A 22,554-nucleotide genomic window follows, 5' to 3' on the forward strand; every position below is an offset into this window, starting at 1 on the left:
GTCCTGTACGCTAGCCATAAAAAGGACTCAGACATCTCTCTAGTTTGCAGCTTAAAATGCTACCACCATTAATTGCAGCAGAGTAGAAGGCATTAGAGGCTAGTGAGAATTTTGAGATCAAATATGCTTGGTGTCACAACTGCTATCCTGCCAGACTCAGCAATTCCCATTGACTTTGGCTTTGCTATGGCTGTTGATGTTCACAAATCTCCAGCTGCCCTAGTCCAGTCATGGGAACCAGGTAGGCAAACTCCCCACATGTGAAAGAATATCCGAAAATATACAACTACCAACTTTCACCGGGTAGTGCATACCACAGACACTGGCATATTATTCTGTGATGTTTTGCTGCTTGAGCCACCAATAATAAACATACTGAAAAATTAAAACCTGTAAATTCATACAGAGAAAGGTATGGACTTAGCTTTCTTTTAAATAAACTCAAAATATACACTAGGATCAACTTCTGTGTATGGGAACTGCTGAATCATGGCCTGAACCTCTGATCACCTGAGGCGAGCCATGAGTCAGCCAGAGGAGTACAGGTGAAGGCAATTCACCTGTGCTGCTGGAAGGGGTGGAGCCTGGCTGCACCCCTCCTAGACCTATTTAAGAGCTGGCTGCCAGTGGGGGAGGATCTCTTCTGGAGATCCCTTCTCCTGGTGCTTTCTGTAGGTAAGCCTTCCATTTATTCTCCTTATTATCCTAGCCTATTTTGCCTAACTCTCTTGTGATTATGACATCTTAATATCCATTGATTATACATTGTGCAACACCATGACATGTGTATGGAGCTGAATTCTTAGGAGAAACAAGCTTTCTCAAGTGTTCTGCAGTTATATTTTTTCTTGTATAATTTTGCATCTTATTCTCTATATGCTTCTGTGCAATCAAAAACAAGAGTAAAGCCTTTCTGTGGCTAATCTAGTGACCATTAATTCTCAGACCATATCAAAAGTTTGTGGATAAAGTGTTTGCTTCCTATTTTGAAGGTCATAAATTCAAATCCTGTTAATAGTCTCCCTTTATGAGATGTCTCATAGCTTATTTTCAGAAGCGTAATTGAACCTAGGTCAGTTAATTATTACTGAATTTTTCCAGCAACAATAAAAAGGGAAAGCTATCCACTAAAAACAACTTAGAAAGTAATACTTACAAAATGATTAGCAATTTAAACTGTCCAATTAAATGATGCAATTAAATTTAAGTAGATTCCTCATTAGACTAATTTTCAGTACTCATAACTGTATAAAACTCTTATAAAGCTTTTTGGGAACTGGGAATTCTGAAGCACTTCTGTGAACGTGTGTGCTACAATTAGGGCTCATATGTTTGTATCTGGTGAAAAAACTTAGGTATGGGAGTCATAAATGCACATATGGGAGATCTTGGTAGGAAAGAGTGATCTATTCTCTCTAATATTATCTTGTTTAGCTTATTGAAAGCTATAACACAGGTCTATTTCGAGTTTATTTGAAAGAATTGCCCTGTTCTATACTATAAGAGCAAATGGCACCTTGCTATGAACCAGTAATTCTAGGATACAAGAAAACATGATACAAATAACAATAAATATCTGCAGGATTTTGCATTTGAACACCAAAATTAATGTGCTGCTTCATTGCATTGTTCTAATATTTTATACGGAAATACTTTGCCTCTTCTGTCTTGTGAGACCATACACTTGTTTCTCAGGACTTGATGGTGATACACTTTTTAAAAATTGAATAACACTTGACACAGTGATTAAAAAACACAGGGAAAAAGATTATGATAAAATTACAGTTAGTAAATTAGTCTGGGTCTTCTGGTTATATTTTAGGATGTTAACGAGATTCGTAATTATTAATTGTGCTTTATTTCCTAATGCCTTCTTTGTTTATAAGCGTTGGATAGACACCATGATGACAGACGCATGGCAGTGACTAACTAAGTTTTTCCGAGGAAAGCTTGGCCAGCGTATCTGAGCACAACCTGCCTTGCCAGTGGGTGCAATTTCTGGGAGACCCAGAGAAAGCTCTGCCTTCATTACCAGGTGTGTGCCAAGAGCAAGCAGAAAGCCAGAGCATGAGGTCTGGCACTGCTCCAGAGGACTGTGACTCTGCTGGCAATGCACAGGAGTGGAAAGGATGCTTTTGCTGTTTTCCCTTTGTGAGGAGCTAAAGGCAACCATGAGACCTCCCCTCAGCCTTATTTTTTGAGGTGTCTCAGCCACGCCTCATATATCTTGTCCTGCAGACACTTTCTCATCTTCATAGCCATCCTCTGGCAACCAAAACTACACACAGTGCTCAAGGTGAGGCCACACCTGCACAGAGCAGAATGAAAGGATGTCTCTGACTCCATATTGCCATGGGGAGATTTACCTTGTTCTTTTTTCATCCAATTGGTAGTGTGCCTTTCATATTAGCCCACAAAAATCATTATCATGTGCCCAGTAAAACTCCTCTGTAAAAGCATAAAGTCTTCTACTTAAAATGTAGGTTTTGATATGCTATGTCTTTCCTAACAAAATTAAAATTAAAAAAGTAAGAAATGCCGTGAGTAAAAAAAAAAAAAAAAAAATCAACGACATTCTTTCCAGTAGTGACTTTCAAGCTAAAGCTAGGATTTTTTTTTTTTTTTTTTTTTTTTTTTGGAAACTCACTTCACAGCATTTCTCACATATTAAGCCCTAAGGTGAAAAATGTGTTTTAATTGTTTTGTGTGGGTTAAGTTAAAAGACTTTAAACTTTCTCTCTGCTTTCTACAGTTATTCATTAAAAAATTATCTTTGTGTAATATGCAATAACAGAAACAGAGCACCAGCAATATGGGGCTCAAGCCCAGCACAGACTTCAACACTGAGGGGAGAAGGCATCAACTTTTCCATGTTGAAGGAACTCAACGAAACTCCCTGGCAAGGTTTGTGTAAATTACTCATACACGTGTTTTGCAAATTAAAGATGTCAGTAACAGGTATAAATAGAGGAGAGAAAGCAGCTAGTAATTCTCAATTTTGTTGACTGTTTCACAGGAGAGGATTTATTTCCCACCTGTGATCTCATTAAAAAAAATCTGAAAATTCCCTTTTGTTATGTCTATCATGTGCAATAATGGCAGAGGCAGAAAAGAGAGCTGCTGTAAGGTCTGCTTTTTCTTGTCTGTAGTGAAAGTGGATCTGTGTTGTAGTTTAAGTTTACCCTCCTGAAGGGCTTCAAATGGAGGACCTCCCTCCAAACTGCTGGCTAGCATGACAGTCTGGATTGATCTTATGCACAGAAGAGTATGAAAAAAACACTTAAATTCTTCATTGCTGATCAATTTTTATCAGTAATGGAAATACAGACAGCCCAAGGACAGCGAATGGCACTTCAGAGAGCTCCCTTGGAAGGCAAGAGCTTTTTTTGCACACCTCTGTAAAATGCCATCTGCAAATCCACAGTCAGTAAAGGTAACTTCAGTGTTACATTCTCACTGCAAATCTTAAAACACCTTTTATATCCCCAGAGGTATCGGACACATCCTGTGCATTTGATGAAAATTCATTCAGTTTGTGAGTTAACAAGCTTTCTTATCTTTTAGACTTAATTAACATGTAGTTTTATCAGCAACTAAGTTGTTTGCAAAATCCAGACACTCGCACATTTTAATTTACAGCACACTATTTATCAAATAAATTTTCTTTTTCCGTTATGTGAATGAGTGCTGTATGATTGCTTTCTTGTCCAGAACATGTTTTAAGTGGCAGAAATTAAAGATGATAGGCTAATAGCTGAACGGAACAGAACATAAGCTGGGAAAAATTACTCACCTCACTGCCTAATTGAACATTCAATTAAGAAAATAGAATTTTTTTGTCCTTTTATTTTATCCTTCTTTTGTTCTCTAAACCACAATTCAAAGAGGTTAAAGGAAGAAATTTTAGAAAACTTGGAACAAGCATATTGTATATACAGAAATCTTTTAAAATTCATCTGTGCTTCTTTAATCTTGATGTGGATGATCATGACTAGGGTTAAAGAATTTGTCAGGCACTTGAAAAAAGAAAATACATGATCTGAGAAAAAAAGTCTTGGCCTTAGTCCTCCTAGCAGCAGAAAATGCAAGTAAAATCTAGAGCAGCTGCATTATGTTATGAAGTAAAAGTCTCAATATTGGTCCTATCAAAGCCAATTATTATAGTCCTCTATCAAACTATGGCTATGATTATGGCTCTCTGAGAATAAATTGATTTGCCATTTTACATAATCTGTGTTTATTTGTGAAATCAGTATCAATCTGTTGAATGACTTCAAATAAAACAATAACAAAAATTTAATTAGACTGAGCAGTTGAAAAGAGCAATTATCACCCCATGGCTTTCTGAAGAAAAAAAGTGCATTTTTATCTTAGGAAATAAGAAAAATTACAGCAAATTGGTTTCTAGTATATTTACCGTAAAAGGAAGAAAGCACACTGAAAAAATATGCTGCAATGAAAAGAATTGCTCATAGATTCTAAGGTAGTAACTATACTTTATTGTAGATGTTATTTACTCTGCATCCAGTAGTACTTTTGGCAGCCAATAAAAGCAAAGAAAAAATGAACAGGTTGGTGTGGGATGCAATAAATGGAAACTATGAAAAAACTGCTTGTGAAAAACAATCAGTTACCATACTCATATGAATAAAATTAGAGATATTAATTTTGACCACAGATAAAAACCTTGCTTTGAAAACGTTGAAGTAAATAAATGCAAGGTATTAAAAGTGCCTTCTGACTGCAGTCTGAAGTAGAATCAGCTTCTTTATGACTTTCATCAACTTTTAACCTTCACTGGTTTCCCATTTCCTATATTTCTGTTACAAAATACATCCCAACTTCATGGTCACTTATGCGTAACAATCCTCACAACCTTTGGCATGTACTACTACGGGGAAAAAGGAAACAGGTTCTTAACTCCTTAAGAATTGAGTCAACACACCCTGTGAAAACAAAGAATATTCAAGTATGAAGGAAGAGTGAAAATGAAAAACAAGCTCATGGAGACAGAGAGAAGTCAATCATGCAAGGCAATAAATCTACTTTGGAAAGAGGAGAACCTATGAAGTCTCACATGGCTGGAGGCAGTACTAAAACATGAGCAAGACCATAGCAAAAGAGAAACAAAACAGTTAAACCCAGTGCTTTATATTTTGACCTTCCTTTAATCCAGTAAAATGCCAATCATCAACAACATTGTTTTTAAAAGACTCAGGAAAACTTTAAAATCTGACTTGCATAGATAAGAAACAGCCTTGTAAAGTAAGCCTGAACTAACAGTTTAAAGCTAAAGAATAGGGGGGCCCAGATTAAAATTCTTGAAATGTTGTTAGGTTAGGTCCATGATTTTACCAGCACCTTGAAAATGTTCAGCTTTCAGGTATCTTTTGCAATACAAAAAGTCCATAGAATGTGGCTGAAAGCCGAAAAAGTGGCTTCCACCCACTCCATACGATTTCAGATGTTGTATTTAGTGATGATTTTTTCACAGAATGGGTGAACAATCTTAGGAAGAGCAAAATTCCCCTGCCTGAGAGCTGCAACCTTTACACTATTATACAAACTCCTCTTTCCATTTGCTTTCTTTCTATGCAAAACAAGACTCAAGTACAGAGCATGGGAAGGGAATGCTATTGCTGCTGGACTTTTCCTGCCTTTGTAGAGATGTTTTGACAAGAGAAGTCGTGATCTGACTTTTTTGTAGCTTGCAATTTCTCCCATAGGTCTGCTTCTTCACAGCAGCCTAGAAATCTAGAATCTAGGAGCCTGATCTAAATACAAGAGGGGGTTGAAATCAAGTTTCTGATGACAAATGCTTGAATTGCTGCATCTGGCTGCATTCAGTTACACGTGGTATCAGACTGTTTCTAGGTCCTTGAAATTCTTTTCTCCTTGTCTGTCCTGTTTCAAAGCCCAGCTGCAAATGACAAAGAAGATAATTCTTTGCAACTGGAAAATCAATGTAAAAACATAAAGTAAAGCTGTTTTACTAATATGGGTATAGCTCCAGGGGTCCTCTAGAGGTGACAAAAAGACTACCAAAATAGCTCTGAAGCACTTGGGTTTGTTGATTACCTCTCATTACGTAAAATTAGCAAACCTAACAGTAAATCACTCCATTCTGAGCCCTGGGCTAGGTAGATATATACCATAAGCACATCTGAATCTCTTGGATTTGTCAAATAACTCTTTCAAGGCTATTGCTTGTGGCAGTAGAAGTTAAAAGTATTTGATGTTTGAAGCCTGTAAGAGTTGTCTATCTTTCTATTCTACTGTTGCATTACCACGGGAAGGGTGCTCTGGATTCAGAGGATAGTATGGAGACAGGAGTTGGACTTAATGATTTTCATATGTCCTTCTAACTCAGGATATTCTGTATTGTATGATAACTGCAAAATCTGATTTCTTTTAATTTTCTCATAAAAACTATGAAGTTCTATTTCAGTGAGACTACAAAGTCTATTAACAAGTTCTCTTAAACTAAGATTACTGCTTACTGCAATACCTGAGAAACTTCACCCTAGAAACTATCAAAGAAAAAAAAATAAACACAAAGCTAAGAGACCCATTCTGCTTTTGTAGAAGAAATGCTAAGTAGTGGCTTCGAAACAGTGATTGAGCACCTGATGAGAAGGCAGGGCCAACCAGGGGAAGCTCAGGTGCACACAATACATCTGAGTGACCAGAAGGGGTGGAGCCCAGATCCATTTCTTCTCAGCCCTCATTTAAGGGTTGGCAGTGGAGGCTGTGTCTTTGGCTGTTGTATTTGAGTATGTCCTTGCTTGTTGCAACCTAGGATTTTGCTGCTCTGCTATCATTGTTGTGTTTTACATCCTGTTACAGATCTGAACTCTCCTTTTAAGAATTTTAATGCTCTGCCTACCAGCACAGTTGAAGGGCATATAGTTTAGAGTCTTCTTGCAGGTGTTGTGACACATATATAGTGCACTTGGGACAGGTGAGCAAAGAATATTTGTGAGGATGAGGTAGAGTGAATGGAGAAGCTCTAGTATGTAGTTATGATTAGAAGGACTGTATGCCAACTTGAATTTCTTCTGCTTTAATAAGAAAACTTGGAAAAATGGGGTTTTGTGAAATAATTTGATTTCTTGTTTTCTTTTTCATAGCAGAACTGGTTTTAAAAGTTTTTTTTTTTTATATGTGATTGTGAGAATGAAATATGTTTTATCTACTTTAGACTCTCTTATGGCTACCCTCAAGGGGAAAAAACTGCAAAGAAAAAATGAAGATAGTGGTAGCAAAAACAAGGTAAGACTAATAATCTGTGCAACTCTTAATTTTATGACTGATTTATGCTAGGAGGTTTCTTTTGTGTATGATCTGAGGCCTATTCTATGTATGCATTCAATGTTTGTTTTATCTACCATAACTGTTTTTGGGCTATGCAGTGATTAAGGTTGCATTTGGGAAGTAAGATGTTAAATGCAGGATTTAATTGATGTAGAGGGAAGTTATAATATTTCTTTATTGTTATACTACTCATTCTAGTCTATCTCTTGATGTTATGATATTAAGTAACAAAACAGCTTCTGTAAAACTGGGACATAAGCTCAAAGAAATACATGAAAACAAAGCAGTTTTTGTAAATATAAACTTTTTTATATTCTGTGCGTAGTAAATGTTGTTTTTCTCTGATCTGAAGCAAGCATGGAATTAAAAAGAAAGCTATTAGAAAGGGCTATTTCATTAAGGCTCTATTTTTTTCATAAAGCTTTCATACAAACATGCCAGAAATTCATTAAAGTTCAAATGTTTCTTTGTGGACAGAGTGAGTAAATTAAAAGTTCAAGTATGTGAACCATCTGTACTGCATTGAGAGTTATAGTACTGTGCTGGGAAAATTAATAATGAGCTTTGCATTAAGTAAAAATATGAATTCTACCGAAGTTCTGCCTATTGTCTGGTCCCTTCAACATTTGCTATTAGTAGAGCATTCCCCTTGGCCTTTTTTAACTCTTATTAGAATATTATACTTGCATGGCCCCATAATTGCTTTGAAGGCCTTACAGAGTGAAATGTAATGCATTTTACCTTGTATATTGATTTCCTATGTTCGTAGCTGAAACTGAAAGAACATAAAAGACATACTGCTTCATGAACTTGCAGGCGAAACTTTAAATGAAGAAAACAAATCAGGCTGGAAACTCCACAAAACAAAAAAGTTCTTACCAGGTTTTCACTCATGCTTGTAATAAATATATGACAGTGTAACAGCTGAACTTAGTCTCTGGTACTTTAATAACTTTTGATGCTTTTTGACCTTGAGGGAAAGGCATGGGAACTTGAATACCAATGGGATCAGTGTGCCTGTTTGAAGTTATGCTGTGGATGCTGCCAATACCCCTGCTTAAAGAGGCATTTTTCCAGAAGTGACTGAGAAAGAGAATGAGCTTGCATTGAGCTCTCACTAATGGACTGCAAAACTTTAATCTTGAGGAGGAAATTCCTTCAATTTGCTCATTTGGCAGATAATAGCATGCTCTTTTTATTTACTTTGCTTAGTGGCAGGGCAGAGGATTATTACTTGATGTAATATGGGTTCAGTGGTATGCTGATGGGTAATAGTATAAGATAGTTTCCTGCTACCACTTCATCCTACTGCAATTTGCATGGTTGATGGGTTTCATCAGTTTCAAGCAAATATGAGGAGTCTGGGTGTAGAAGGGCTGTGAGCTGAAGGACCATCAAGGACACTTATAGAGATGGATAAGTCATTAAATAGGAGCATTCTCCAAAAGGAGTAGTCATGAAGGGGGATATGCTTACTATGCAATCTAAGAAAGAAGTAGAAATAGTAGATTTAACTTAAGCATTTTGAGCTATACAGATTCAACTCTTGTTAAATCAGAAATGCAGGCTAAATTGATACATAGCAGAATAGTTCAATCCAATTTCTCTACTGAATTTTGCCTTTAAGAATGACTTTATCTTGTTCAGTAAAGAAACAAAGAGGGAAACTCTTGATTGTTTTATATTGTATGTGTTTTGGAGGTGTGAGCTTCCTGAAGGAACAATGTTTCTTCCTTGACTGTGACATTAAAAATAAACAAAAAACCCCACCTAACTTATTTTCATTTACATTCCTGAAAAACTGAGTATATTTAGTAGAAAACTTAGGTTTGTTTGGGTAACTGATGTCAGCATAGTTTAAAAACTAAAACATAATAGTCATAGCTCTAAAAAACACATCACAGCAGAGCACTATAGAAAAGGGAACTAATCTAGCTCATGCAGGAATGAGAATTTTTAGTCCAGTGTTGCTTAGGAAGAATAGCTACTGCTTGTAGTTTTCATTCTTCACAGTTAAGTTACTTTACCTTAAATTTAATATAAATTCAGACTGTTCTCTGAGAGTATAGTCATTTGGTGCAATCCAAGCGTCACCAAGGCTGCCCTGTGAGATCCCTGTTGTTGTATCCATCAGGACTCCTGATTTTTTCTGAAATGAAAGATTTTACAGGCTGTATGTAAAGCCTTACAAAGCTATATATTTTCGTTAAAATAAATATTGGAGGCATAGGAAACTGGTGCAGAGTTTAAACTCTGGATGAAATCTGTGTTATGCAATAGTTACTGGGAAGTTTTGAAGAATCAAGGAATATAACATGAAAGCTATGACAGCAATGCTATGTGACAGGTTCTGCTTTAGCTGTGAAGACTGCATCTGGATACAAACTTGCTCTCAATTCAAAACCGGTCCAAAAGATAAATGATAAACGAGCCAGCTTTCATCTGGCAAGCTTTGAGTATACTGAGTAAAGTTAGTCATGAGAAAAGCTTCACTGAACAAGAAAATTGCTATAAAATATTGCAGGTCTATAAAATCTATTAAGAGTAAGGCATTTCTAGACTAGTTTCTGCAGTGCTACTGATAATAAACAACTCAATATTTCTCACTCTGAGGGAATTCCTCTTGCTCATTAGTTGAGGACCATGATTCTATGTGCCATGCTGCTCCTCAAAATACAGACACTCCTGAAAATCCACTTTTGGAGTGGATCTGTAAACAAAAAGAAGTGTTTTATGGAAAGATTAAAGTACGGTTGTACTGAAAAGCCCAAGTAGGTAACTGCTTATACTCAAAACGACTTACCATGTAGGCATGTGTAAGTTGTGGAAGGGGGTATAATAGTTATTGCTTCCCAGTAGAATTGTGTTAGCATGAGAATGTATGAGTTTAGTAGCATATTAATTGCACCTGATGATTCATCCTTCTGTATGTATTAGAGATATTTAAGTGACAATTTCCTTACGTTTGAGTAAATATTTCTTAGGACTGGGTGAGTAGAGTAAGTCCCACTAACGCTATTTATTTTGCTACAGCAGTACCAAATCTGCATTTTATCCATTCTCAGACATGTGCTACAGAATATTTATTATTAAACAAAATTAATTAAATATACATTGAACTGACTGTTCTAAATCCTCTTTCCTATTCTAAGGGAGATTGACGCTGTGAAATATGGCAGCGTACCAATTTTTAATGAAATGTTTTTTGTCTTGAAGTCATACACTTTCCATAGCTCATTGAGATTATCTTACATAATTTGGATAATAAATAATGTGTATTCTAACTTTGCTCAAGGACTGTTGGCAGATGGAATTTGATTTGTAAGACATCTTTATCTTTTGTCTACTTACACTTCAATTGCTATCTGAGCAGGGTTCTTGTATGATATACTTTAGTTCTTGCATTTCAACAGTTTGTTTTTTTGAGTAAAAGTTGGAATGCAATAATGATTTACTTGATAGAAATCATCTTCCAAAATTAGCATGGTCTGTTCTATGTTGAATATTCAGCATAATATTAAATAATGCAAGGATCAGTTAAAAAAAAAAAGTGGAAGGGAAGAAAATTCATGAGGCCAGCTCATGAAATCAGTTCGAATATGATCTTTTTAATTAATCTCATAGAACTGCAAGGTATAAACAAATGAAGTACTTAGGCTACTGTCTAGGGTTAAAAGAATTTTCTATATCCTTAGTTAGGTTTTTCTATATATGTCTGTGTTACATCTTCCCGTGGAGCCCACTCAGGGCTGGAATGTTCATTTGTAATGCAGTGCTGTTATACCAATTTTTGATTGAGGTTATTATTGCACCTGCATGGGGAGACTGAGACATCAAAGGCATGAGACATGAAATACATGAAAGGGAGAAAAACAGTAAATTTAAGGATTTGATTATTTGTGTAAATTATCTCAGGTATGGCATCTCTCTTTGATGTAGTTGGCACAGCAAAAGGTTGCGAGGTCACACTTTAAAATATAAACTGCTTTCCATATCCTCCATGTTCCTCCTCCACAGCAAGATTTTGGTGCAGTGCAGTCCCACTGCCTTATTTTCTCTCCTTTTCAGAGTTTCCCTTCATAGCAGTTGCTCATTCATTATTTAATGGGTCTGGTGAGAGTAGTATTGGAAGATGATGCTGTAAATCTCAGTCTTTGGTTACTGGAATCCTCAAATATGGTTTTATAAGAGGGCATGTCAGTAAAGCTGCAATCTGCCTCCTGAGATTTTTTTTTTTTTTAAATCAATCTAGAAATATTGCAAGTGGAAGTGATGACTTGCAAAACCAGACCCTCACTGAAGATGGCAGTCTCCAAGAAGGGGTGCACTCACCTGTGCTCTGATTGAAGCTGGGAGATGCAAGCAGGGTTCCTTGTGCAGAGGTGTAGCCTCGTGTCTTTGATTCCTAGTCTCCTCTATAGTAGATCAGGAATGTTTTGTGTTTATGAATGACAAAGTTTGCTGGTATTCAGCAACTTAAGCATTTATTTTGATCGTACTTAATTGGTATAGCCCTACAGCACTTGCTTAAGCTCATTAGCTGCTGTAGTGTTATAGGATACCATTATAACTTCCTCGAAAGAGCATGAAGCTTTGTATAAAGATCTCCATTGAATGAATTTGGTAAATGCTCACATTAACCACATGTCACCATAGGATTTATTGCCTGACTTAGTAAGTTCACTGCAAATGGCTGATTTGCAATGTTTAAATCTCATGTATGGCATGAAGCACACATGTTCAAAACAAATCTGTTATGGGAATCTTGTTGAGAAATGATTCCATGTTACAGCTCAGGCATACTTTGTGCTTATTTCTGCAAAATCCTACTCGTAAAAGAGATTCTGGTGAAGTTAGAATTTTTTTAATAAAATGCCTCTGACATCAGTATTTTAAAGCTGTGATGTTATTCTCGCATCACATTTCATTACACAGAAAAAAAAAGTTATTTTTTTAAACTGAAGTGTATTTCAAATAGAGTTTCAAGGTCCTTCTGCTGGTTTTTTTTTTTTTTTTTTTTGCACTCAGTATAGTGATGACAGTACATCAGCTGTGAACTTGAAGGAATGAAGATATTCCTGAAGTGGAGGTTCTTAGCACTTTTGTCTTTATTATTTTGTCGCTATTATTCAATATGTACTAGTGAAATACTAATAATCCCTCTGGGGAAGCAGAATTTCTAAGCTCAATTGTTTAACATTTGAAAAAAAAAAATAAAATAAAATAAATGCATAAATGAACAGGCAAATTACCCACAGGGTATCATGAATTAATTTATCCCGTGGGGCTGTTCAGTGGATTAATTAGTAATGCTTGGTGAAATAGTCACAATTAATGTACTTTATTAGCTGAAATATTTTTCCTTCCCTCCCCCCATGAAATTGCCTACAGAAGCCCGTAGATTTTTTTTTAAATGTGTGTAATTGGGATAACACCCCATCTGGATTTAAAATGCTTATTCAGTGAAGCAACCTTCCTGTCTGCTCTGTGGCATGGAGATCATGCAGACTGCAGTCCTAAAACACTGCTGAAGATGTATCCCTCTGTTTCTTTGTCTGCCTTCTGAGTTAGGCGCTTAACTGTAGGAGCCCATCTGAATTAATAACATCTGAGTGTGCCCATCTCCAGGGCATGCTAATGTATTGCCCTCTCTATGAAAGAGGATGGTTGTTCACTCAACCTGCGGAGTCTGCTGTATAATGTTCTAACTCCTTTCTTGTGCACTTTTTTTTTGTCAGTGGGAAGTAATGATGAACTTCAATAGATTGTGCATCTGAAAATTAATTTTACTATTGAAGTACAAGTGATCAGCTGTGGCATGACCAATATAACTCGATGAGATGGAAAAAATTGATTATTTCAGTCAAAAAACAAAAGCTCTGAGGTAGCATTTTCCTCTGCTATTGATGGAAAGAGATATTTTAGATCAGACTATTAGCAATTTGTATCTTAACAGTATGTCTAGAATTTCAGGCAGCTGTGAGAACTAACTGCGATTTCCTATTCCATAATAATGCATTATTACTTAAAAAGAAAAACTTCAAATGCATCCTGAGGCATAGAAATTTATCCTGTTTTGAATAAAAATAGCACAAAATACATACAGTAAAACAGGAAATATGTTCTTTGAGCAGCATGTTTCATAAATCTTTGGTTCAGTGATTAAAAACTAGATTTTCTGCATTTCTACATCAGTTTTGATTGTGCTGATCAATACAGTCTGGGATGCAAACAGAAGCCTGTGGGGCTTTAGAAGATAAAATGTATGAAGTTCTTTTCTTTATGGAAATGGGGCGTTCTTAAATGTGGTAATAAGACAACAGCTATACCTACATAACTGATCTCGTATTTCAAAGCAATAAACTGGGACTCTGTGGTGTTCATTACACTTGAAGTCTCATGTGGTGGAGGAATAGATTAAATAATATGCATGAAAGCAGACCGGTCACCATCGTTTTGGAGAAAATAATCTCTTGATGACTCAGAAAAGACCTGGGCTCTAGCATGTATGGGCAGGTGGTGTGTTGTGGGGGATTAAAGTTCCCCTGTGAGTCAACTGCTCAGGATTAACTTTTAAATTCTGTGAAAATTATATCTAGAAGTGTGATGCAGTGTGTTTTCTTATTTCTGGCAAAGTCATTTTTCTCCCACATGGACATATCATTAAAGGCAAGATCCAGGACGGAAATATTGCCAGCAGCAAGAAAACTGCCTCATACACACTGTTTCCCCACCCTGAGAAAGTAGGAGTGAATCCATGAATTTGAAAACTTTTTTCATCAAAAATTATCCAATTTATATTCTCTTAGTCCTATGATAAATAGGATTAGAAAACTATCAGAACACAAAAGTAATGAAGTCTTAGAACATCTGTATGCATAGTGAGAGTATTGCTTTTCAGCAAGCAGCAGTCTTGCAGGAGAAGATGATGGGTGTGAGCCTCCCCACAATCACAGCTGTGGGACTTATTTCATCAGTGGCTGTATGTGGAGATCTGTCTTATTGCAGCCTGGTTAAAACTGGCAGTGCTGTTCATGACAAGGTCCCTCAGCCATTCTGGATATCTCCAAATACTCCCTGCTTTGAGGCTGTCAGTCTGCTGCTGCTCTACAGTGCACTGATTAGTTTTGATGGATGAATTGTTTTGGAAATAACATAATACATCAGTGAGTCTTTCATTCCCTCATAGACCTGATTATCTTTGTCCCCCATTGGCAGTGTTGGAGAGGAGTGAGGCTGAATGCTCAGCCTGTGCCACAGCTTACCCCACTGTGCTGATCTGAGAGGCCAACAATATGAAAGGGTATGGCAAATTGTGTTACCAGTAGTCTGGGTAGCAGCTTTTGAAATATCTGGGGACTGATGCATATGAATGATTAGAAACGATTGCCTGTTCTTACTAGTATTTCCACTAATTATTTCCAATCAATTTCTCTAATAAGGAAAATCACAAAAGGGAAATGAAAACAGAAGCATGTGTTCTGTGCTAGGTAAAGCTTCTCAGCTGGGAAGAGGGTAGTTTTAATTGTTAGATTTTTTTTTTCTTTTTATTTTAATAAATATCCAAAAGCATACGAGAAAACATGACAAAGGAGCCGAGCTAATAATGTCAGTACTGTTCGTGTAGCACTGAAGAAACAAAAATCCTTCCTAAAAGCCCCGAGGCAGGCTGTAGGGGTGGAGCACGGCCACTTTGTGTCTGCTGCTTCAGCCCTGAGCTGGCACGGCAGCTGTTACCTATTGCATCGCCGAAGGAGCCTTTCTCAACTCGTTGTTTTGCATAAACACAAAAGATCTTTTCCTGAAATCTTCCCTCAAAGGCAGCCTTGTAAAGGCTGGCAAGAAGCCTACCTTCTACTGAGTAGGGCTCTCTGTGGGACCCCTTTCTGCTCTGTTGCAGATATGCTTTTACAGCACTACAACCTTGTTTGTTGAGAATATTCAGCAAGGCAGCTCAACCAAGACACTGCGTGTAAGTGGTGATGCTAGCTGTAGCAAAATGGTTGGATTGTAGTTAGTCCTGCATGCAACAGCAACATGCAGTTACTGCTTCATTTTACAGCCCTTCCCGTAGTGGCTGCACACTTCTGTGTGGATCTTATCAGTCTGCCCTGTTGTGAGAATTTAGAGAAATGTGAGCATTCTATGGATACTTCTCCGTCCAAAAAGCTATTCTTCTGAAGGCCAGTTCATACTTGTGCTACGTAGGATCACGAAAGTGGGAAGAGATTGTGTTCAAGGGCAGGTTGGATGGGGCCCTGGGCAGCCTCATCTAGTGGTTGGTAGCCCTGCCCATACAGAGGGATTGGAAGATGATGTTCCTTAAGGTCCCTTCCAACCTGAGCCCTTCTATGAAAATAGGCCTTCTGTTTATTCCTTGCTTATATCTAAGTTTAATAAAACCGTATCCAGTTCCTCTCTTCTTACACACACAACAGAAACCTACCCAATGCAATGCCTTCTTTCCAAGATAGTAGGAATCAAATTATTTTTGAGTGACTAGTATTCTCTTGACCCTGCAGTTTTTCCCCTGTGAAGTCTCTGGATCACCAGCAACACATGGCAGGCTGCGTTGTGCTTTGTACTGCGCCTTCCAATGTTTGTGCTATCACATTCACTGAGCACTTTTTCCAAGAGATCCCTCTTCTCAGCTCTCTGCTGTGCTGTCCTAGGCGATAGGTCTAGGCAGGAGGATCTGCTGCTGCTTCTCAAGTGCTCAAGATTGAAAAAAAAATCGAATATCTATTGCTTTTTTCCCCCCTCTTCTAGAACTCCCTATTCCAAAGAAGTTCAACCAGGTAAAATGATATTTAAACACCCTGTCTTTGTTAGAGCAGAAATTAAAACACTGGTGTTTTCAGCAGAGTTGTAGTTTTGGTTTTTCCACTAGCTGTACAGCATTGATCATACGGCTACCACTGAGTAATCAGCAGAATGAATTCCAAGTCTGACATTTCTTCTCAGGTCTGGCACCGTGAATTTGCTTTCCTATGTTTCCCCTGTCTTGCAGGCTTCAGGATAGTCAGATCTGTTTAACATTTGGCAAAAAATGATAGTCATCACATTTATTTCATGAAATGAGTCTGTTTGGCAATTTGGGGAAGTAGAGAAGGTTAAGGAAAAAAATAGAAGTGCTGCTGCTGTGGTGTTCCCCAGAGCAGCACTGGCTCTGTAGTCTGTCTGTCTGGGGACTATAATGCCATCTCCCATACCAGGACTGCTTCTTAGGACTGCACCTTCACCAGAGATGTGCCACTGCCTTCTCACGTTACTCTATTTGTGGCCATGTCTTAGGGCTGCCATTGGAAAAAAGCTAGGGTAGATGTATCCAGTTAATCTGATAGCATGTCAAAATACTACTGTGTATGAGATAATCATCTGCAGGTTTCCTATGAACGCTCTGTGAGAAGAATAGCAGCCTTGTTCAGAGAAAATGCCAGGATAAAACAGTGCCTTTTGAGGCAGGTAATCTTCAGAAATATACTCTGATAGACAAACGATTAGAAATGAGCTGCAACTCTTGCTGCAGAAAAGCACCGACAAACAAGAATCTGCATGCTGAAATTTTGAAAACCGATTTTTACGTACAGCAGCTGGCTGATCAATTGAAGTACACTCCTTGTCCTTTTTGTGGCTATAGCCTCTCCGACCAGGTGAGCCCATGAGCAGATGTAATCTTGAGGGTTTGTTTTAGACAGGGCAAAGGAGGATGATGGGTGGTTGGGCTGCCTCTTCTAACATCTACCAAGTGTCTCCAATCTTACTGTTTTTCATTCCTTGTAAAAATATTAAACCTATGTACTGAGCTAAAATTTTCCATTCTAGATGTCAACTTTGAGTTTCTTATTTACTATTTATTCCAATAGAAGCAGTTCAGGATGTTCAGGTTAGATATTAGGAAAAACTTCTCTGAAAGTATGATATGGTAATGAAACGGGCTGCCCATGAAGGTGGTGGTTACCATCCCTGGAAATGTTAACTGGAGCTGCCCCTAAGGAACATGGGTTGCTGAGAAATATTGGAGGTAGATGGATGGTTGTACTAGATGATTTTAGAGGTCTTTTCCAACGTTAATGATTCCACGATTTTGTAATTTTAATGAGAAAATGCAGTATTTTTTCTGCATTTATTTATCTTCCCCAATGCTCTTTGATGGAGTAAAAAGGACATAGTCTTCCCATTTTGGGGATGGAATTTTATATTTATAGAAGAAATGATATCTTAATCACAGAAGTTTCATGATGTGGTAAACTTTTGTGGTATGACAACATCAATAGTATTATATTATTATTTTCAATGTAGTATCATTTATAGCAGTTCACTAAATAGTATTGCTTCATTTCCATTTAGACCACTTCTTTCATTTTGGCCCCTTATGGACAAGGACATGCATGGGAATGTCACATATAATAATTGTAAAGGAAATAAGACCTTGCTGCAAGGCATTTTTTCAAGCATGTCTTTCTGCAATTAATCCTCAAACTCAGATTTCATCTGATCTTTTCCCTATGCAAATTGTTAACAGAGCAACAACAATAAGGATTTAAAAAAATAATTATAAAATTTTGAATATCTTCCTTCAGGAATTCCCTGTAAATCAGAGACTGCCCTGCAGGCATCTCGGAATTGACTGCTGTAGGTTTGCCTGCCTCTCTTTTTTTCTGTCAGAGACTGGGTATGATGGAGCAGAACGAGGATGATGATTGTATTAACTTTAAGTTCATTTTGAACTGGAATAGAAACACAAGACAATCCTCATGCTAGTGAGAAATCAGGGAAACTCAATTGGATTTAAACTGTGGTTTCTTTTTTGTTTGTTTGCTTGTTTTTCCTACCACCTCTCTTGTTTTTTTTTTTTTTTTTTTTTTTTTTAATTATTAACAAAGACAAGTAGGATGATGGTACTTAGTATACTCCAATGAATCCAGAGGGAAGATGTTTCAGCATTAAACATACTGTTGAGGGGCAAAAAGCACATGGCAGTGAAGAAGAGTGTTTTCAAACTACAACTAACCCATCCTCTGGGTCCTCAATTCCTCACATGAGAGAAGGGCATCTATGTGGTATTTTGGAGATATTTATTAACAACATGTTGTAAGCCTTAATCCACTATGATTCTCATATCTGTTTTATTAAAGATGAAATGTCTGAGATCAGAGACAGCACATGAAGACTCTTATATATCATGTACACTGGAAGTTTCAGATAGTCTGGCTTAGATGCAGCTTTTTCTTTGTAAGGAGTACTTTCAGTATATGGCTGAGGGGATTGAAAAGATTACATCTTTTGCATGTTGTTCTGGATTGTCTTTGCTTCCTTTTCATTACCAGAGTCACCTAATTACTCCCTGTCCATGTGTGTTTCCTCTTTACCCCTCACACACCATCTCCCTGCTGCATCCTTTCTGGGTTTCCCCCTCCATTTGTTTTCTGCTTCAGCCCTATTCCTGGGCCTACTGATCCCAACGTCCTTGTCCTAATTTCTTTTCCAGACTGAACTCATTTCCTTTCTTGGCCATATTTCTCCTGACCTATTCCAAACTTCCTTTGCACCTGCCCAGAGCTCTTTTCCTGCCAAACCCCAAATACAGTAATTGTGCTGTGAAAGTCTTTTAACAAGGCCCAATAGTGGAAGATGCAGAAAAATGACAGTGTTATGCACTGTGTTGCTCTGCGTTTACCCTGTTTCTAGTGATCAAGGTACGGGTGCCACTGATGACTGTATCAGCTAGTGGGTACCATGTATCTCAAAAAACACATATCTGAGCGTAAAAGGCCGATGCAATATCTCAGAAAATTCATGTAGCTCAGTTGCAGTAATAAAATATGTGATACCAGATGTGCATTTGATCCCTGGAGGAGGAAGATAGTGGAGATTATGAAATAAAGTACAATGTTTCTTGTTTGTTTTCAGTGCAATAAACTTCCAGAGCTTTGTTTTGCATTATGACCACATTGCTAGCATGGCTCTGCACTATCCCACTGGAAAAAAAAAAATTAAAAAATCATCCTAGTCTACTTTGTTTAGTTTTGAGCAGGAATTCTTCCATTTGTACTGCCTGGTTTTGTTTCTTGTCTCGCACTTGGAACTCCAGTTTCTTTACTCACTTGAATGTAAAAATCTCCTTAAAGATCAGATAACGAGTGAGCACTAGCAAACATAGATCTAGACAGGTCTTGAAAAGGTTCATTCCTCAGAGCTTTTACTGCTTTAAAAATAGCTTGTGTGATGCTTTATGTGTTGCTTCCAAAAATAAAAGCAATGTAGGAAACAAGTTACTATCGGAGGTTTCTTCATAGTATTAAAACTGGGAGAGATGTCTGTGGTCGGAGGTTAGCTTCTGTTTTAAATCTAGCTGAGCTAACAGAAAAGACATACAGAAAATGGTCCTTCACACCCCCCCACACACAGTGCACTGTGTATGTCGTTTAAGGAGTGGTGATGACTGCAGATGCTAATGTATGTTGCAGCCATGGTGTCTCCGGCTATGATCTTGCCACATATTAAAGTAATGGAGCATTCAGGCCTGGTCTGTATTTGGGAATGTTCCAAAGAAAACCTAAGTGTTATAATAAGTGACATTTGTGATTTAAGAGGTGACACTTTCCTCTCTGTATTAATCTTAAGCCAATGTCTCAGCATGATGCTAAAGAAAATCTTTTCTAGAGGTGTCATGCTATGGAAGAGACACAAAATGGTGATCAGTTGCTCATGTCTTTACTTTCTCTCATTTTATGATACCCTATGTGGAAGTTTTGTTCCTTAAAAAGCAGCTTAGAGACCATTGTATTTCGGCAGCAATGTGTTTCATGCTTGTGTTAGGTCTTTGAAGTGCATTACAGTAATATTATTTTCTTATGATGTGTCACACACAAAATGAGGTTTCCACTGGCTCTGGGTGATCTTAAATAAAATAGAGAGAAATGTCATTAAGACTAACTTGGAAAACACAACTAGTAGGTAGTAAGTGCTCTTGCAAACTGTAGATTTTATATAGCTAGCTAAAGTTTCAAACTGTAGATCTCATCTTATTTTCCTTGGATATTTATATGTACATACCATGCTGTTGAATGCAAGTAGATACAGACTCATGCAAGTAGTTATTTGGACTGCATACACATAAATGTTCTTATTGCACTGCTGTTGCAAGATACATTAGATGGCTCTGTCTGCAAATGCATTCTAGCACATTGCATGTGTCTAGAGGCAGATAACAAATAGTTGGGAAAAGCACAAGTGGGCATTTGCAGGAGACTAAGAATCACTCTCTGGTGGTTTTTGTAAGATACAGATGCAGAGAACTGCAAGAGATCCTAATTAATTGTGGTGGAGGGATCTAGACAGTGCGAGAAATAAAGGGAGTTATAAGCCAGATATTTCTTTCCCACCCAAAAGAACAACATGTACAACTACTGGAAAATACCGGATGACAGAATCAGGTAAACACTGATTCCACTCTCATTTCCAGCTGTTTCATAAAATCTCAGATGGCTGCTTTCAGTACTTCCCTGCTCCCCAAATACATACTGAGATTGATAGAATATCTCCTGTTGGACTGCACGTGTCCTATATATTCCCTCTACTACATCAACACCTCTTGGTGATGAAGATCAGCTGTACCATATCCCAGAAGGTTATAGACTAGCCAGCATGTTGCTCAAAACTCATTGTTCTTCTTGGCGCTTGAAGGTCAGGGGTGTTTTTGAGATTGCTTTCTCTCCTTCCAATTACAGATGACCAATTCTCTTCCAGCCTTGGAAGTCCTCACTTCCTCTGGGCTAGAAGCCCAAAAACCTAAAGTGAGGAAAATCTTATGGTACAAAACTGCTGTGGACTGGAGTCTTTGTGTGTTTCGTATTGATGAGGCTTTGCAGAGCATCAGGATTTCACTCAGCTACAATTGCAGATTAGGACAGGGTGAAGAGCACTTGCAGAGACAGCTGCAATATTAGAAAAATGAAAAAAGAAAGAAAAGCAGTGGTTCAGTGAAGGCTAATCAATCAGCAGGTAGTAATTACAACTGTTACATATAGATGTAGTTTGTGTAAAATGAAGTCATGGCAATTAAGTTTGCAACTCCTGTGGTTTTTTTTGTGGCTGAAAAAGAGTTTCTAAAATGTCCTGTTTCAAAGGAGAGAAACCCTCCTTCTGTTTTTAACACATTTTCTTTCTGAAACTTCTTTTTCCAAAAATGATTTTGACTTCGTATGTCATAGACATTCCTGGGGAAAGATGTATGATAATATTAAAACACAGACATGAAACACGTGGGCTGTGATACATCTTTGAATATCATACAGGTTAATCCTTTCAGCCAGCATGCAGAACTATGAGAATATTTTGAGATGCATGGTCAGCATCAGCTGTGGCTTTGTCAGAAATCCAACATTCAAACAACACTTTTTTTATATACTCCCAGGAGCAAAGGGCAAATCCCCATCTGGTTTCCTCAATAAAGTCTATTGACTCCAACATTATGATGTTGGATGTTGCTGACATAGGTCCACATTCTGGTGCACTTGTTGGAGGAAAATAAGAATCCAACCTTTGTATGGCATACTCATACTCCATATTATCCTTATTTCTCTTAGATTGAAAGAAGAAAATATTGGGCAAAAATTGAGTCTGACTATTATGACAGCAGATGGACATGGTGAGACACTAAAATAGATGTAGCATGTGTTACACTTAATAGCTAAAAATTTAATGACACCTCTTTTCTGCCTTGCTGCTTTAATCACAAAGCCTTTATGCAATGAATGTGGCATACTGAGTTCCAACCAGATCAAATAGCAACTTCAACTGTTAATATAAAGCAAAATGTGGTGTAAAATGTTTTATTGCTTTCAAGATAACAGGATAGCTACATTTATAGCAGAGAAAAAAAGAAAGAAAGAAAGATCCTACCTATAAACTGATTGCTAAAGTCAAGAAAATTCCTGATCAATTTTAAGGCAATTTCAGATATTAATGTCTACCCCCATTATCCTGTTTTTTATTCTGTAGGAAATTCCACTTACATCATTGACTTCCTGCTGCTGTGGAAAATAGACACTGGTAATGCCTTACAGTTAGAATTAGCCCTGATCTGTCTTGTTCTTCAGTCCTTAACTATGTCAGTGTAATTACCCAGAAATTATTAGTGCAGTCTTTTAGTTTTTATTCACTTATTTCCCCAGCATTTCTCCTCTAATAAAACAAAATCAACTTTTTGCAAGTTAGGGTAAAAGTAGAATTTAA

The 22,554-nt window shown here is 37.4% G+C and overlaps 1 protein-coding gene and 1 long non-coding RNA gene across 3 annotated transcripts in view; both read left to right on the plus strand.

Annotated features, from left to right (window-relative positions):
- LOC128080619 (sulfotransferase 1 family member D1-like) overlaps positions 1-22,554 on the plus strand; it is a 948,073-nt gene that overhangs the window by 51,261 nt on the left and 874,258 nt on the right. The gene's annotated exons all lie outside the window — the stretch shown is intronic.
- On the plus strand, positions 475-11,644 carry LOC128080623 (uncharacterized). Of its 2 annotated transcripts, none has more exons than XR_008206809.1 (5): positions 475-675; positions 1,945-2,035; positions 2,795-2,904; positions 7,202-7,272; positions 11,567-11,644. It is a non-coding gene; the product is annotated as an uncharacterized LOC128080623 (long non-coding RNA). The 2 variants fall into 2 exon arrangements; XR_008206808.1 differs by lacking the exon at positions 11,567-11,644 and adding an exon at positions 8,084-8,477.

This window comes from Tympanuchus pallidicinctus, unplaced genomic scaffold (assembly GCF_026119805.1).
Source record: "Tympanuchus pallidicinctus isolate F22 unplaced genomic scaffold, pur_lepc_1.0 scaffold2, whole genome shotgun sequence".
Lineage (NCBI taxonomy): Eukaryota > Metazoa > Chordata > Aves > Galliformes > Phasianidae > Tympanuchus > Tympanuchus pallidicinctus.